The sequence below is a fragment of the Dromiciops gliroides genome, chromosome 6 (assembly GCF_019393635.1).
Source record: "Dromiciops gliroides isolate mDroGli1 chromosome 6, mDroGli1.pri, whole genome shotgun sequence".
Lineage (NCBI taxonomy): Eukaryota > Metazoa > Chordata > Mammalia > Microbiotheria > Microbiotheriidae > Dromiciops > Dromiciops gliroides.
In genome coordinates, this window is record NC_057866.1 from 161,755,564 (window position 1) to 161,770,524 (window position 14,961).

Below are 14,961 nucleotides of genomic sequence, written 5' to 3' on the forward strand. Positions count from 1 at the left end.
AGGCTATATATGTACAATCACATTAAGCATATTTCTGCATTAGTCATGTAATGAGAAAAGAATCAGAGCAAAAAGGAAAACCTCAAAAAAACAACAACAACAAAAACAATAGAAATAGTATGGTTTGGCCTGCATCCAGATTCAACAGTTTTGGGTTGGGTTTTTTTTCTGGATTTGGAGAGCATTTTCTGTCATGAGTCCTTTGGAACTATCTTGGACCATTGTATTGCTGAGAAGAATCAAATCTATCACAGTTGATCAACACACAATGTTGTTGATACTGTGTACAATGTTCTCCTGGTTCTGCTCTTCTCACTCAGCATCAGTTCATGCAAGTCCTTCCAGGTTTCTCTGAAATCTGGAAATCATCATTTCTTACAGCACAATAGTATCCCATTACATTCATATACCACAACTTGTTCAGCCATTCCCCAATTGATGGGCATGCCCTCAATTCCCAATTCTTTGCCACCACAAAAAGAGCAGCTATAAATATTTTTGTACATGTGGATCCTTTTCCCTTTTTTATGATCTCTTTGGGAAAAAGACCCAAAAGTGGTATTGTCAGGTCAAAGGGTATGCACAACTTTATAGCCTGTTGGGCATAGGGGAATAAGCATTATTAAAAACCCACTGTGTACCAGGAATTGTGCTAAGTGCTTTACAAATATTATCTCATTTGATCCTCACAACAATCCAGTAAAGTCAGATTTTTTTTTAAGTGAGGCAAGTGGGGTTAAGTGACTTGCCCAGGGTCACACAGCTAGTAAGTGTTAAGTGTCTGAGGCTGGATTTGAACTCAGGTACTCCTGACTCCAGGGCCGGTGCTCTATCCACTGTGCCACCTAGCTGCCCCAAAGTCAGATTTTATTATCCTGGTTTTACAGTTGAGGAAGCTGAGACAGACAGAGGTTGAGTGACTGATATAGGGTCACATAGTACATGTCTGAGACTGGATTTGAACTCAGGTCATCTATATTCTAGGTCCAGAGTTCCATCTACTGCACTACCTAGCTAACAAAAAAAAAAAAGGCCTGGGCCATTGTGGGACAGGTCATATAGCAAGCATGAGTACAAAATCATAGGACAAATAAGCACAGCAACTCCAGGATCTCCAATTTTGAGGATGGCATAGGCCTTCAAAAAAAAGACAGGCCTGCAAGACTTCTTCCACAACTCAGCATGTACCTGAACTGCTCCAGGTAGGCCAAACAGCCTAGGTGTTTTTGTTTTCCAGCAATTTTCCAGGCAGCTCGGTGGTACAGTGGATAGCACATTGGTCCTAGAGTCCGGAAGACTCATCTTCCCAAATTCAGATCTGCCCTCAGATACTTGTTAGTTGTGTAACCCTAGGCAAGTCGCTTAACCCTGTCTGCCTCAGTTTCTTCATCTGTAAAAGGAGCTGAAGAAAATGGCAAAATACTCCAGTATCTTTGCCAGGAAAATCCCAGTAGAATCACAAAGAGTCAGACCTGACGGAACAACAAATTTTTTGAAGAATTCAAACCTATACCAAATGAACTGTCTACAGAAACAAGAGAGAGAGAGAGAGAGAGAGAGAGAGAGAGAGAGAGAGAGAGAGACTAACAGGCAATAAAAAAAGAACAAAGAGGTCATATGATCTGCAATTGACATTCAGGTCCTAAATGACAGAATGCTGCCAAATGTTCAAGCTACTAATACCTTTTTAATAGGAATCTTGGAAACCCAGCTAGCACCAAAGGAAATGAGTCAAAATCAGGAGGATTGCTTATCACATTAGTGTATGCTGACTCACCATAGCAATTGTAGTGAGAATGAATTAACTTTATCCTCGAGGACAATAAGGCTACCTCTAATAAGGAATACAAAGACTTTTTTTCAAGGTTTAATTTTAACATTTTGTCACCCCAAATTTGACAAACATCCATAAATATGAACACTTCCATATATGAAAATACATGAAAAACCCTTTGGAGACAGACCTACAGGTAGAGTAAATCTCCAGGAACTAGCTGCATGCACCTTTAGGAGAGATAGCACAGTGTCTTAAAGAGCAATCCCCCTTGGCCCATACATGCTGGACTTTGAGACTGGATGGAGAGGTAGGGTTTCTAGGTTGATATGGGGAAGCTTGAATTGGTCTAGAGTAAAAGTGGGGAAAAGAATGCTGAGCAGGGATAGTACCAGCAAAAGTAAAAGAATAGAAAAAAGGGATGGTAAATGAAACCTTGGATGTCTATTTGTCTATTGTATCTAGCTTATTTTTTTCTTTTTTTTTTTTTTGGTGAGGTAATTGGGGTTAAGTGACTTGCCCAGGGTCTCACAGCTAGTAAGTGTTAAGTGTCTGAGGCCGGATTTGAACTCAGGTCCTCCTGAATCTGGGGCCAGTGCTCTATCCACTGCACCACCTAGCTGCCCGTAGCTTATTTTTTTTAATAATAAACCTTTTTATTTAATGTTTTGAATTCCAAATTTTATCCCTTCTTCCCACCCTCCCCTTACCCCTCCCTGATGTCATAAGCAGTAAGATGTAGGGTATACCATGCAATCATGTAAAACATTACCATATTAGTCATTTTGTATAACAAAACTTGAATAAAAGAAAAAATAAAAGAAAGCAAAAAGTAGCATGTTAGTTCTTTCTTTGAGTCCTTTGGGATTGTCTTGGACTATTATATTGCTAAGAATAGTAAAGTCATTCAAAGTTCTTCATAGAACAACATTGTGCACAATGTTCTGGTTCTGCTCACTTTACCATGCATCAGTTCATTCAAGTCTTTCCAGGGCTTTTTGAAATCATCCTGCTCATCATTTCTTTCTTTCTTTCTTTTTTTGGTGAGGCAATAGGGGTTAAGTGACTTGCCCAGAGTCACATAGCTAGTAAATGTTAAATGTCTGAGGCTTGATTTGAACTCAGGTCCTCCTGAATCCAGGGCCAGTGCTCTATCCACTGTGCCATCTAGCTGCCCCTCATCATTTCTTATAGCACAAGAATAGTCCATCACCATCATATACCACAGCTTGTTAGCCATTCCCCAATTGATGGGCATTCCTTTGATTTCCAATTCTTAGCTACCACAAAAAGAGCTGTATCTAGCTTATTTTTAAAAGTATATGATTAATTCAACATGTTCGGTCCAAAGCTTTCTTCTTTGTTATATCCCTTTAAAGTTCCTTTTGTTCATTGATTTCTTTGATTTCTTTCTGGTTTAGGGTTTGTTGTTGTTGTTGTTTTTCACTAACATTATTAGCCCCACCTCTTTGCACCACAGAATGGAAAATCCTCCTTCAGGAATGTAATCCCACTCCTTGCCCAACCTGGAGCTATTTTCTGATAGTCATCACAGTGGCAATGCATGCTATCTATGTATAAGGAATGAGATCTGGTTCTTGATAGGGTGAGAGTCCACTGAACCCATGATACTTTGTACCTGTGTAATTGGAGAAGGACTTCTTCAGATTCAAAGGGACTACTGAAGGAATTGCAGGAATTTGAAAGAATCAAGTGAAACCTTTTGAACAATGGATCTCCTCAGGGCCACAAAGATGGAAAATCTGGTCCCCAACAAATCTCCTGATTTCTGTAACCCTAGAGGCTACTGAGAGCAAAGTCCTCAGAGAGACCTCCTCCTGAGATCTTATCTCATTCCTATCTGAAGAGGTCATTTATTTAAATATTCCAACATCCACTCTATATAATTCCCCTAATTACTGTTTGCAGCTTAAAATGGCAAAGAGGTTTACAAGTTATTTATGATTATCATATATATAACTAGTATTTAGTGGGAGGGAGCTATGCCATTAAGGATAAGCTGTTACCCTCTCCTTGAGAGTGATCAAGGTGAATGGCATTTCTCCCAAGTCTCAAAAGAATTGTACCCCTTGACTACTGATATTTGAGGTGTGATGTATATAGTTCTAGTCTAATAATCATCTAGGAGAAAGGAGAGTGAAGGACCAATATTCTGCTATGGCCACTAAAAGGTAGAAATCTCAATCTCCCTTAGAGACTGAGTGGGTCAGATTCCAGATGAGATGTCTATCCATTCTACACATGGGTCAGCAATGTGTATCTTAGATGGTTCACCCACATCTGACTCTTAGATTACAAATAAACAGAGTCAAACAAAACAAATCCATATATCAGTCATTTCTGAAAACATGTCTCAGTCTACACCTCTAATCTATCACATCTCTGTCAAGAAGAGGAAAATATTCTTCATCACTAGGCTTCTGAAGTCATAGTTGGTCATTGCATCAGAATTCTTGTCTTTCACAGTTGTTTTTCTTTACAATGCTGTATTTACTGTAAATTGTATATAAATTATATAAATTTGTCCTGTTTGTTCTGCCCACTTCACTCTTCATCAGTTCATCGAAATCTCCCAGGTTTTACTGAATCTGTTCCTTTCATTTCTCACAGTACGATAGTATTCCATTAATTCATAACCCATAATATGTTGATATGGTCTCTTTGCTCATATTTTATGCAAAATTTTTGTGTTGATATTCATTAAAGATATTGGTCTGTAGTTTTCCTTCTCTGCTTTTCTTACCTTGGGTTAGGTATAAAAACCATATTTGTACCATAGGAGTAATTTAATAAGCACTCTTCTTTTTCTATTTTTTAAACAGTTTATGTAATATTAGAATTGTTCTTCGAATTTTTGATAGAATTTCTATGTAAACCTATTTGATCCTAGCAGGTTTTTACCCTCCCTGGGAGATTATTTATAAATTCTGATAATAGGTTATTTAAATTCTCCATGTCTTGTTGTGTTAATCTAGGTATTTTATATTTTTATAAATATTTATCCATTTATTTATCAGTTAGTTATCATATAACAAGGCAAAATAGTTTCTAGTAATTTCTCTAGTTTCTTCTTTTGTTGTGAATTTGCCTTTTTTCATTTTTTATATTAACAATTTCCTTTTCCTCTCTTTTTAAAACCATCTATCACATTAATTATCAGTTGAATTATTATAAAGGTTCCCACCTCAGAAAATAATTCCTAAAATAGTTGATATATTAATAACAAACTATGAAGAAAAATAATTTTAGGACTCGGTCTAAGAACTATGAATGGTTGATTCATTGAAATATATTCTCATATAGTATAGATATCAAGACTAAAACATGCTAGAATGGCTTTAACACCACTATTACACTTGACTATGCATGTAGAAGAATGGTGTTTTTCTTTTAGTATTCTCTTCTTTGATTTTTAGAATCTTTATTTTAGTGATTAATTGGATTTTTTAAAATTCATTCCTTTTCTAATTATTTTAGCTGCATGCACAATTAACCAATTTGTTCTTTTTTGTTGATTAAAGTATTTAGAGGTATAAAAACTTTTAATGACTATTTTGACTGCATCTCAAAAGTTTTAGTATGTTATCTCTTCATTCTCATGTTCTTAGGTGAAATTATCTATTATTTCTATTGGTTGCTATTTTACCCACCAATTCTTGAGGATTAAATTATTTAGTCCTCATTTAAATTTAAATCCTTTCTTCAAGTGTCTTTTATTGATTATAATATTTATTGCATTGTGATCAATAATGTATATGCTTGCTATTTCTGTATTTATAAAGTTTTTATGTCCTAGCATGAATCTTAAAATTGAAGGCACCATAGACAACTAAATAAAGTCGATCAATTGATCAATATCAATTAAATAATTATTTGTGCACTGAATGGTATGCCATCTAAGTACTTAACTTAAATCCAGAGATAAGTAGGCAGCAAAACTATAATAGTTAGGGACCTCAATGTGCCCCCTTTCAGACCTAGGAACTTTTTAGTCCAGTATAGGACAGCAGAAAGAACCCTGGATTTGGAGTCAGAACACTTGTGTTCAAATCTCAACTCTGTCATTTATTGCCTATGTGACCTTGAGCAAGTCATTTGTCATTTATTTCCCCTTTCAGGAACTCATTCCTCATCCATAAAATGATGGGGCTAGATTAGATAATCTCTATTGTCTCTTCCAGTTCTAAATTTATGACCCTATGATTGCCACAGAAACATTGGCAGATCTGTTCCCTTTCATTCCTATTGTCCTTTTTCCAGTTTCAGCTATAAATTCTCCTCACCTAGTCCTTCCAGTTACATAAACTATCAGCCATTGATATCTTACTTGATATGTGCAAGAAACTATGCTCATGAGTTTCTGTGGTTGAAAGTTACCTTCAAGAAATCAAGTTGACTTCTATACCACAATGAGACAATAGCACAGGGCTTTGAGGAAATCCTAATCATACTGAAGTCTAATGGATCAGAAAAAAATATGTAAATTAACTATCATCAAAGAGAAGAAGATGAGGACAGGAGCTAGATTTAGATTATGGGGACCCAACCTTTTTTTAGGCAGGGAAAGGAAAGAAAGGGAAATTCTATAGCAAGGAGGAATGTCAATAGACATCTCCTTCAGGTCAGGGACTTGGAAGAAGCTGCTAACAAAGAGAAGTCAGTATGTTCTTCTAAAAGAAATATCCAGAAATAGGCTTCCAAAAGCCTGGACTCAGTCCCCCAGCTCATTCTTCCAAAGGAACAAGGGCTCTTCCAGGGAGGACTTATCCTTTTGAGCCCTTTCATTTTTAGTAATATGTGATTTAGAGGTAGAAAGAGTTGGAGCTGGAAAGGGACACCCCTTCATTGCATTTCTTGGTAAGGGGAACCCTTCAAGTCAAACAGCTGTAACCCATCTTAGTTGTGGATTTTCAAAATTCCTGTGGCCTCACTACACTGAGACCCTGCTGAACCTCTCCAAACTTAGTGAGGCTGATCCTTGTAGGACAGGCATGTAGTAGAAACCTTTCCAACTCAATAGGACCTACCAGCACATGCACTTCTGTGTCATTGCCTTCCAGAACTCAAGGTCATCTTTATGCCAGGATCCAAAAATAACTTTTTGTAAAGGGACCCTAAAATAGTCACCCTAAGCAACTCCAGTTTAACTTTCTTGACTGGCTGAATATCTCCAGTAAGATTTCAGGGACCTCTCCCTGACCCCAGCAAAACAAAAACAAAAACAAAACAAAAAACCTTCTAACAAACCATTTGGCATCTGAAATTCCTTTTAACAGGGTAATTTTCATTCTACATTTAGGGATAAAAGATAAAACAATAGCCGAGTTGAGGTAACACTTTGGCGTGAATGAGTTTGACCCAAACAATTAGTCAAGCAATAATCCTCAGTAACTGGTGTTAATAGTTGACATTTATAATAATAAAGTATAAAAATATAATATAATAATATTTACAGAGGATATTATCTTTTTTTTTTCCACAAAAACCCATGGGGTTAGTAGCATTATACCCATTTTACAGGGGAGGAATTTCAGAGTCAGAGAATTGAACAGTTCCCAGAGGCATACTGTTAGTAAACATCAAAGGCAGGATGATGACTCAGGGTCTTCCTGAGCCCAGGTCTTGCCCTATTAACCATGTGCTGCCCCTGGTTATCATATTTTCCCTGGGTTTAAAGTGTTGAGGCAGGCAGAGCAATCATGAAAGCCAAAAGTCTATAGCAGACTTCCTAAACTTTTTTCATTCACCACCCCTTTTTGCCTGAGAAATTTTTATACAACCCCAGGCATATAGGTATATAAAATAGGTATATATAACCTTTTGCTGTTGCCAAACATTCAGTTGCATGACCACAAATGGGGTGGAGATCCACAATTTAAGAAGCTTTGGGGGCAGCTAGGTGGCACAGTGGATAAAGCACCAGCCCAGGATTCAAGAGGACCTGAGTTCCAATGTGGCTTCAGACACTTGATACTCACTATCTGTGTGACCCTGGGCAAGTCACTTAACCCTCATTGCCCTGCCAAAAAAAAAAGAAGAAGAAGAAGAAGCTTTGGTCTAAAGAAGAGAGGATGGGGTGGGGTAGGGAAATGGATGAGATACAAAGAGAAAAGACCTGGAACTCAGAATACAAGATGTAAAGACTGCAATTTTGCTTATGCCACTCCTACTGTTAACTGAGCAAAAATAAACAGAAGCTGGGCACTGAACTGTTTTCTTTATGGAACTGAAAAAAGCTACTTTTGCTACTTTCCCCCCCTTTTACACAGCTGACTTCAGGAAAAAATAGCTTGGTTCCCAGGGGGTTGATTCTTTTTTTGTTATTGTTTGATTTTTCATTTTTTGTTTTGTTTTGTTTTGTTTTTTTGGGGGGGGTTAATTCTTAATGGAGTCATCACTGATATAGAGGGTGAGTTAAATTGATCAAATTGATCGTGAGGCATCCCAAAGAATTACAAGACTCAGTGACTCAGTTTCCCAAGTTTTATTGAAAGACTGCTGACCACAGGGAGATCACCATGAAGACAGGTGTCTCAAAGAGGGAGAAGAAGAATAGTTCTATTTATAGTGAGAAAAAAGTAGTTCATCTCCTCATTATCTTAATCTCCTCCCTGTGGGAGGTTCATGGGAGGTCTTATCCTAATTTGGACTTCCTGGGGTCCTAAGACAACCCACAAGGCAGGTACCTTTTTCCCTGGAGGTGTGTTTTGGGGGTTTACAGGTCGTAAGGTGAACCTAAGGACACATTTGGCCCTTTTCTGAGCATGCTCCTAAAGACATGCTTAAACTTGTCAAAGCTAGAGGGTCTCTCTGTTGATGGTATCTCTTTACTTAAAATCTGGTTTCTATGTGTCCTGTCATCTAGGAATATTAATGGCTATTAATGGTTAATGGTCCCTCGTTACTGTTTCTGTTGATGGCGAGAGTTGGTAGGGACTGAACCCTCTTGGTTACTGTAAGAACACAAACCTTAGTTTCTCTGTTAACCCTTTTAGGTACTATTGATAGGTTATCTCTTTTTTTTTTTGTTTTTTGTTTTTGTTTTTTTTTTTAGTGAGGCAATTGGGGTTAAGTGACTTGCCCAAGGTCACACAGCTAGTAAGTGTTAGGTGTTTGAGGCCGAATTTGAACTCAGGTACTCCTGACTCCAGGACCGGTGCTCTATCCACTGCGCCATCTAGCTGCCCCGATAGGTTATCTCTTAACCCTTTTTAGCCTCCTCCATCAATCACTATATAGGATTTCCTTCACAACTGAGGAATAATTATATCCTAGGCTTGAAAGGGTTTTAACCATGTAGTCTAAGAGCTTCATCTTGCAGTTGAGAAAAACGATGAGACTGTGAGTAGTTTAATGACCTACCCAAGGTCACACAGTGAGTTAATGGCAGAGATAGGAGTAGAATCCTGGGAATGTTATTTTTACTACAGAAATATTCACACTAAACAGTGTTAGCCCATCTGCACTATGTTTATGCAGAACAGCTTTCAACAACTGTGCTTTCCTGCGTGCAGCAGCTGTTCTGCATAGTCTTTTGCTGCAGACTTATCTGTGTCTCTGAGTAACAACTATGCAGGAACAAGAAGGTTTGAAATGTGGGTGCAGAAGATGAAGAGACCTGGGACTGATGATGGCCTTGGAGGTCCCTTCCATCCTTCAAGAGTCTCTGATCTTTCCAACTCTTTCTTACAGGAGAAAAGTTGTTCTGTCCCTTCTTTGGTTTTCAAAAGAAATACATGGAAATATTTGAAAATGTGCAGCCTCATATGAATTATACATTCCCCAATTTTCATAGATGATCCAGCTGCATCCCAAGCTGACTAGTGGCTCCATCAAAAGGTAAGTAGTCTGGTCAGAGGTATTGGAGAATAAAGTGGGAGATTGTCTACCTAGAATGCCTTGGTTAAAATCCCTGTGCCTAACCACCGATTGCTTAACCAAATTGGCTCCCTAGGCATTGAAGGTCTGATAGAACAAGTCAAATCCGATCAGGAGAGCAAGGGATGAAAGAAGGAATATGATAGGAATATGTCCTAAATGAGTTCTTCCTTGCTTCTTTGCTTCAATCATACTAGCTTACTAGCTGTTCCCAGGACTCAATACTCCATCTGCTGCCCCTGTCCCTTTGTCCAGGTGGTCCCTTTTATCTGTAATACATTCCTTCAACTCTACTTCATAGAATTCCTTTGAGGGTTCCTTCAAAGAACAACTAAAATGGCACCTCCAACATGAGACTTCTCCTGATCCCCCAGGGGAGTTTGTGTTCTCTCTTTCCTGAGAGGTGGCATAGAGTACTTCGGAAGTTCTCAGAGTGTGGTCCAGAGACCATTTTAGGGTGTCCGAGAGGTCAAAATGACTTTTATAACAATGATATTTTAATTTCAAATTACAGTAAATAGCAATAGCTATTGGCCACAGAAATAAAAGCTCTTGGGTAGTCCTTAATACATTTTAAGAGTGTAAAGGGGGCAGCTAGATGGCGCAGTGGATAAAGCACTGGCCCTGGATTCAGGAGTACCTGAGTTCAAAACTGGCCTCCGACACTTAACACTAGCTGTGTGACTCTGGGCAAGGCACTTAACCCCAATTGCCTCACCAAAAAAAAACAAAAGAGTGTAAAGGAGTCTGGAGACCCCTTTATAAACCATGTTGAGAACCGCTGATGTAGTAGCTAGAGAGTTGACCCAGCACATTCTAGATGTGTGACTTGAAAGGGGCAAGTGCTGGAGAGACCTCATAGGTGTCAGTGCCCTCAGTGTCCTAGGCCAGTGGAGTGAATGGTGGTCATTGAAACCATACATACGTAAGGATCCCAGCTGGTCACAGATTGACTTAGTTGAAAAATGTAATATTATCTGTTTTCTTGTATTTTTCTTTTTTTTGTTAAATAGTCCCCAGTCACATCTTAATCTGGTTATTGAGAAGTGACCTGGGACACATGTGGGCTGTATGTGGCCTGACAGAAACATGTTTAACACCTCTGCTCTAAGTGACTCTCTAAGGCTATTAATTGGAGGCAGCTAGGTGGTGAAGTAGATGGAGCGCTGTGCACAGAGCCAAGAAGACTCATCTTTGTGAGTTCAAATCTAATTGTATGACCCTGGGTAAGTCACTTCCCCTGTTTGCCTCAGTTTCCTCATCTGTAAAATGAACTGGCATAGGAAATGGCAAATCATGACAGTATCTTTGCCAAGAAAATTCCCACAATTAAACAGCAACAGCAAAAGGCTATTAATTGCAGAAAACGTGCCAACTTACATAGGTGAAGGGAATTTCCTCATCTGGGAGTACTTCTTACTAATGAAATCCCAAATCCAGTCCCTATCTTGTGTGAACTTTGTATTTGCTAAACTTGTACATTCATGGTTTTTAAACTTTTTTTTTTTTGCTTAGGCACAACATTATGACTACATCATACTACATACTCCCATCGCGTACAAATGTGGGGCAGCTAGGTGGCACAATGGATAAAAGACTGGCCCTGGAGTCAGGAGAATCTGAATTCATATCTCACCTGAGAAACTTACTAGCTGTGTGATGCTGGGCAAGTCACTTAACCCTGATTGCTTCAAACATCCAGGGCCATCTCCAGTTGTCCTGATTTATATCTTGCCACTGGGCCCAGATGGCCCTGGAGGAGATACTGAGGTTGGCGACTTTACACAGCCTTGCCTCACTTAAATCCAGTTCAGTGCAAGTTATGACATCACCTCCCAAAGTCATGGTCCTTTTTGAGAACCATACAATTCCCAGCACAAAGATGTTATATCGCTCTACCAACCCCAACTCCTCTCAGTAGAATATAAACTCCTTATGGACTCAAAGGGCCTGGATTCAAATCCCAGTGACTACATCTATAAAATGACACAGTTGGACTGCATGGCAGATGGCCTGGACAAGGTTTATCCCTGCTCTAGGTTTATGATTCTACAATTCTTTAAGTCTGTGAGTTGATTTTCTTTTTTTGTTTATGTATCTTAAGTGCCTTGCACGTATGCAATAGGTGTTTAATAAATGCCTGTCCTTGTTCAACTGGTCCAGTCTGAGCCCAGGCCCAAATGCCAAGCTTCTTATGGGAACCAACATATTGTTGAATCCTAGTCACTACAGGAATAAGCCAAAATGATCCCCATACCACATGGTTCTTCATCCCCTCTCAGACACCATCATCAAAACAAACCAAATACTGTAGACAGCTCACTAAAAATTAGTTTTGACCCCTCCTCTCCAGAAAATGAAACATAAAAATAACCTGCTTGATTTTACATAGAGTGGTATCATTTTTCTGTCATCGTCTATGGCTTTTTCTTCCCCTCCCAGCCCCACATGAGCTATTTCTTTGAACACCAGCTGCAGTCAGCCCTGTCTTCTGGGCTGTGCCCAGGAAAGGAAAGATCAGATCGTGCCCCACCTCGACAGGGAGATGGCTAAGGTTTGCTTGCTCTCCTGGATTCAGAGGCTCCCTGGATTTCCCCTCTGCCTCATGTCAAAAGGGCAGGAGTCAGCAAGGTCAGCTCCCCAGAATTCCCTCTCTGGGAAGCAGCTCTTACAGACTGCTTTTGTTTGTGTTTCTTCCCCCAGACAATTCAGTGTATGAAAGTCATCTTTTCTACCCAAAGAAAAGATCCAGGGAGAAATTGGCATTAGAGCCCCACAAAGCTGTTCCTACCTAAGTTAGTGGTCAAAGGGGACTGGGGCTCCCGTGGTTCACTGGACTGGAGAGTAATTCTGCCCATGTAGCCCCTGCATTTCAGAGACTCCCCAGGCACCCCCACAAAAGCAGGGATTCCTCTCAAAAGAAAGCTAATTAATTTGAAGTTCAGCAAAGGAATGGGGGTAGAGGGTAGGAAGGGACTTCTGAAGTTTTTTCCTTGAGGAAAGACAGAATCTCAAAGGCAAATAGCCAAGTGTGTGTGTGTGTGTGTGTGTGTGTGTGTGTGTGTGTGTGTGTGTGTGTGTGTGTATTTCACCTAAATTTTTGCTTAAAACTGTGATGGGGGAGAAGGAAGAGGGGAGGAAGGAAAGATTCAAGATTGGTATTTTTTCTGTTTTTGTTTTTTGCCCTGATCTCAAGAATTGATGTGGAAGAATGAATAGGATTTTCTCTTCTTTTTTAGCAACACCCAGGGAGTCCTTGTGCAATCATAATTAAGAGTAAACATCCAGTAGTTGTAATGACTCCAAATAGTTTATGATGTATTAATTACTCAGGAATTTGGGCCTGGAAGCCATTGTCCTTCTCTACCATCTTTCCAACAGATCCTCTGATGCCCACCTGAACAAATAACAGGAAAAGATGCAAGAATTCCTGGTCTAGCTGCTTACTTTTTACACTAAAAGTCTGGGGGAAGGGGAGGGTTGAGACAGAAGAGCCTTGGTTTAATTTGCTGCACATGGTGATGGGCACCGTGCACACTAGAAAAAGACTCTTTCTTATTTGTGGCTCCTCCCCTGCCCACCCCACTCATTGCCAACCTGTGCACAAGCTATAAGTAAGTGATGGCAGCTAAGCTGAAGCCTGTTAGGTTGTTAATTAGGTTTTGCCCCAAAGCTACACCCAGCCTACGCATAGGAAGAGGGCACAGTTTGTCCTCAGCTCCCCTTCATCCCTTTTTCCACTTCAGTCCAGGGCTCTCCCTACTCATAAACTGTTTGCATAGAGCCCTCCTCACCCCTTCAGACACACACACACACACACACACACACACACACACATTCTCCGTCTCTCTGTCTCTGTCTCTCTGTCTCTCTCTGTCTCTGTCTCTCTGTCTCCGTCTCTCTCTTTATCTCTCAATCTCTGTCTGTCTTTCTCTTTCCTGCTGGCCTGTGTTCTAGGCAACATCTCTAGTTCTGAACTTTTACTAACCTCATAGCTCTCTTACTAAAGTATTTCTCCTACCCCGTTCCCTCAGGGCTGTGCTAAGTGACAAGCAGGCTAATCTGATTAACTAATTAGTGTAAAGGTGTTAATGAGTAATATTGACAGTGCTACTCTCCCTTTAAGACAGGGGCCTTCAAAGTTTTCATCCAAAGAGAATAACTAATGGGAAAAATTTCAGCCAACTTGGCTCAGGAAAGGGAAGGGATTTACTTGTTCAGGGTCACACAAGGAGTGGGTAGCAGGGCCGAGACATGAAAACCACATCCAGTGTTCTTTCTACACTATCTTGGGATCTGCCTATGTATCTAAAATAAATAAACAGTTATTTCAGGACAAGTCCCCAAAGTTTACATAGGCAGGCTCACAACCACCACTGTGGAGAATCCTAATAAAGATTTGCTCTGCAAAATATCCATCTAATCTAATATGTCTCAAAATAATGTAAGTTCTTTGAAGGTAGAGACCTTTTGTTTGTTATCCATGGTGCATAACACATTGCCTGGCATATGGTAAGTACTTAATAAATATTTCTGGAATTGAATTAAATATTGGGCAAGGGAAATTTAGAAAGAGGGATACCACTAACTGATTACTCATTAATGGAAGTATGATATCAGAATGAAGGAGTTGTCATAGTACCCTTGTCTGATCATTCCTGGTATATGGTACTTGATTCAGGGTGCCATATTTTAGAAAGGACACTGACAAAATGGAGAGTGTCCAGAAGAGGGTGGGGGACCAGGGAGGTGAAGGACCTTGATATTATCCCATAAAAGATGGTCTCAAGGCACTAAAAATGGCAAACCTGAAGAAGAAAAGATTTCAAGCTGTCGTCAAATATCTGAAGGACTATTAGGTGGAAGAAGGATTAGATTGATTTTACTTGGCTCCAGAAGGTAAAACTAGGGTTGTTGGGGAGAAATTGCATAGAGGAAGATATAGGATTGATGTGTAAGGAGAAACTTCCTAACAAGTAAAGAGGTTCTAAGGTGAAATGAGCTGCCTTTAGTCATAGGGGTCAGGGAACTTTAAAAAATGATAGGTAGATGGATGGATGGATAGATAGATAAACATATTGTAGTATTGTTGGTTTCTGTTTTAATGCTATTTATTTTGTTGTATGCATTTAATAACATTATTCTGAAATGTCTATAGGCTTCACCCAACTTCCAAAGGGGTCTGTGACACAAGAGATTACCCCACTTTCATGTGTTCCCCCTCATTGGAGGCTAGATGCCTGCTGGTTCAAACGTATTCTTGATCAAGCATCACCTTCTGCAAGAAG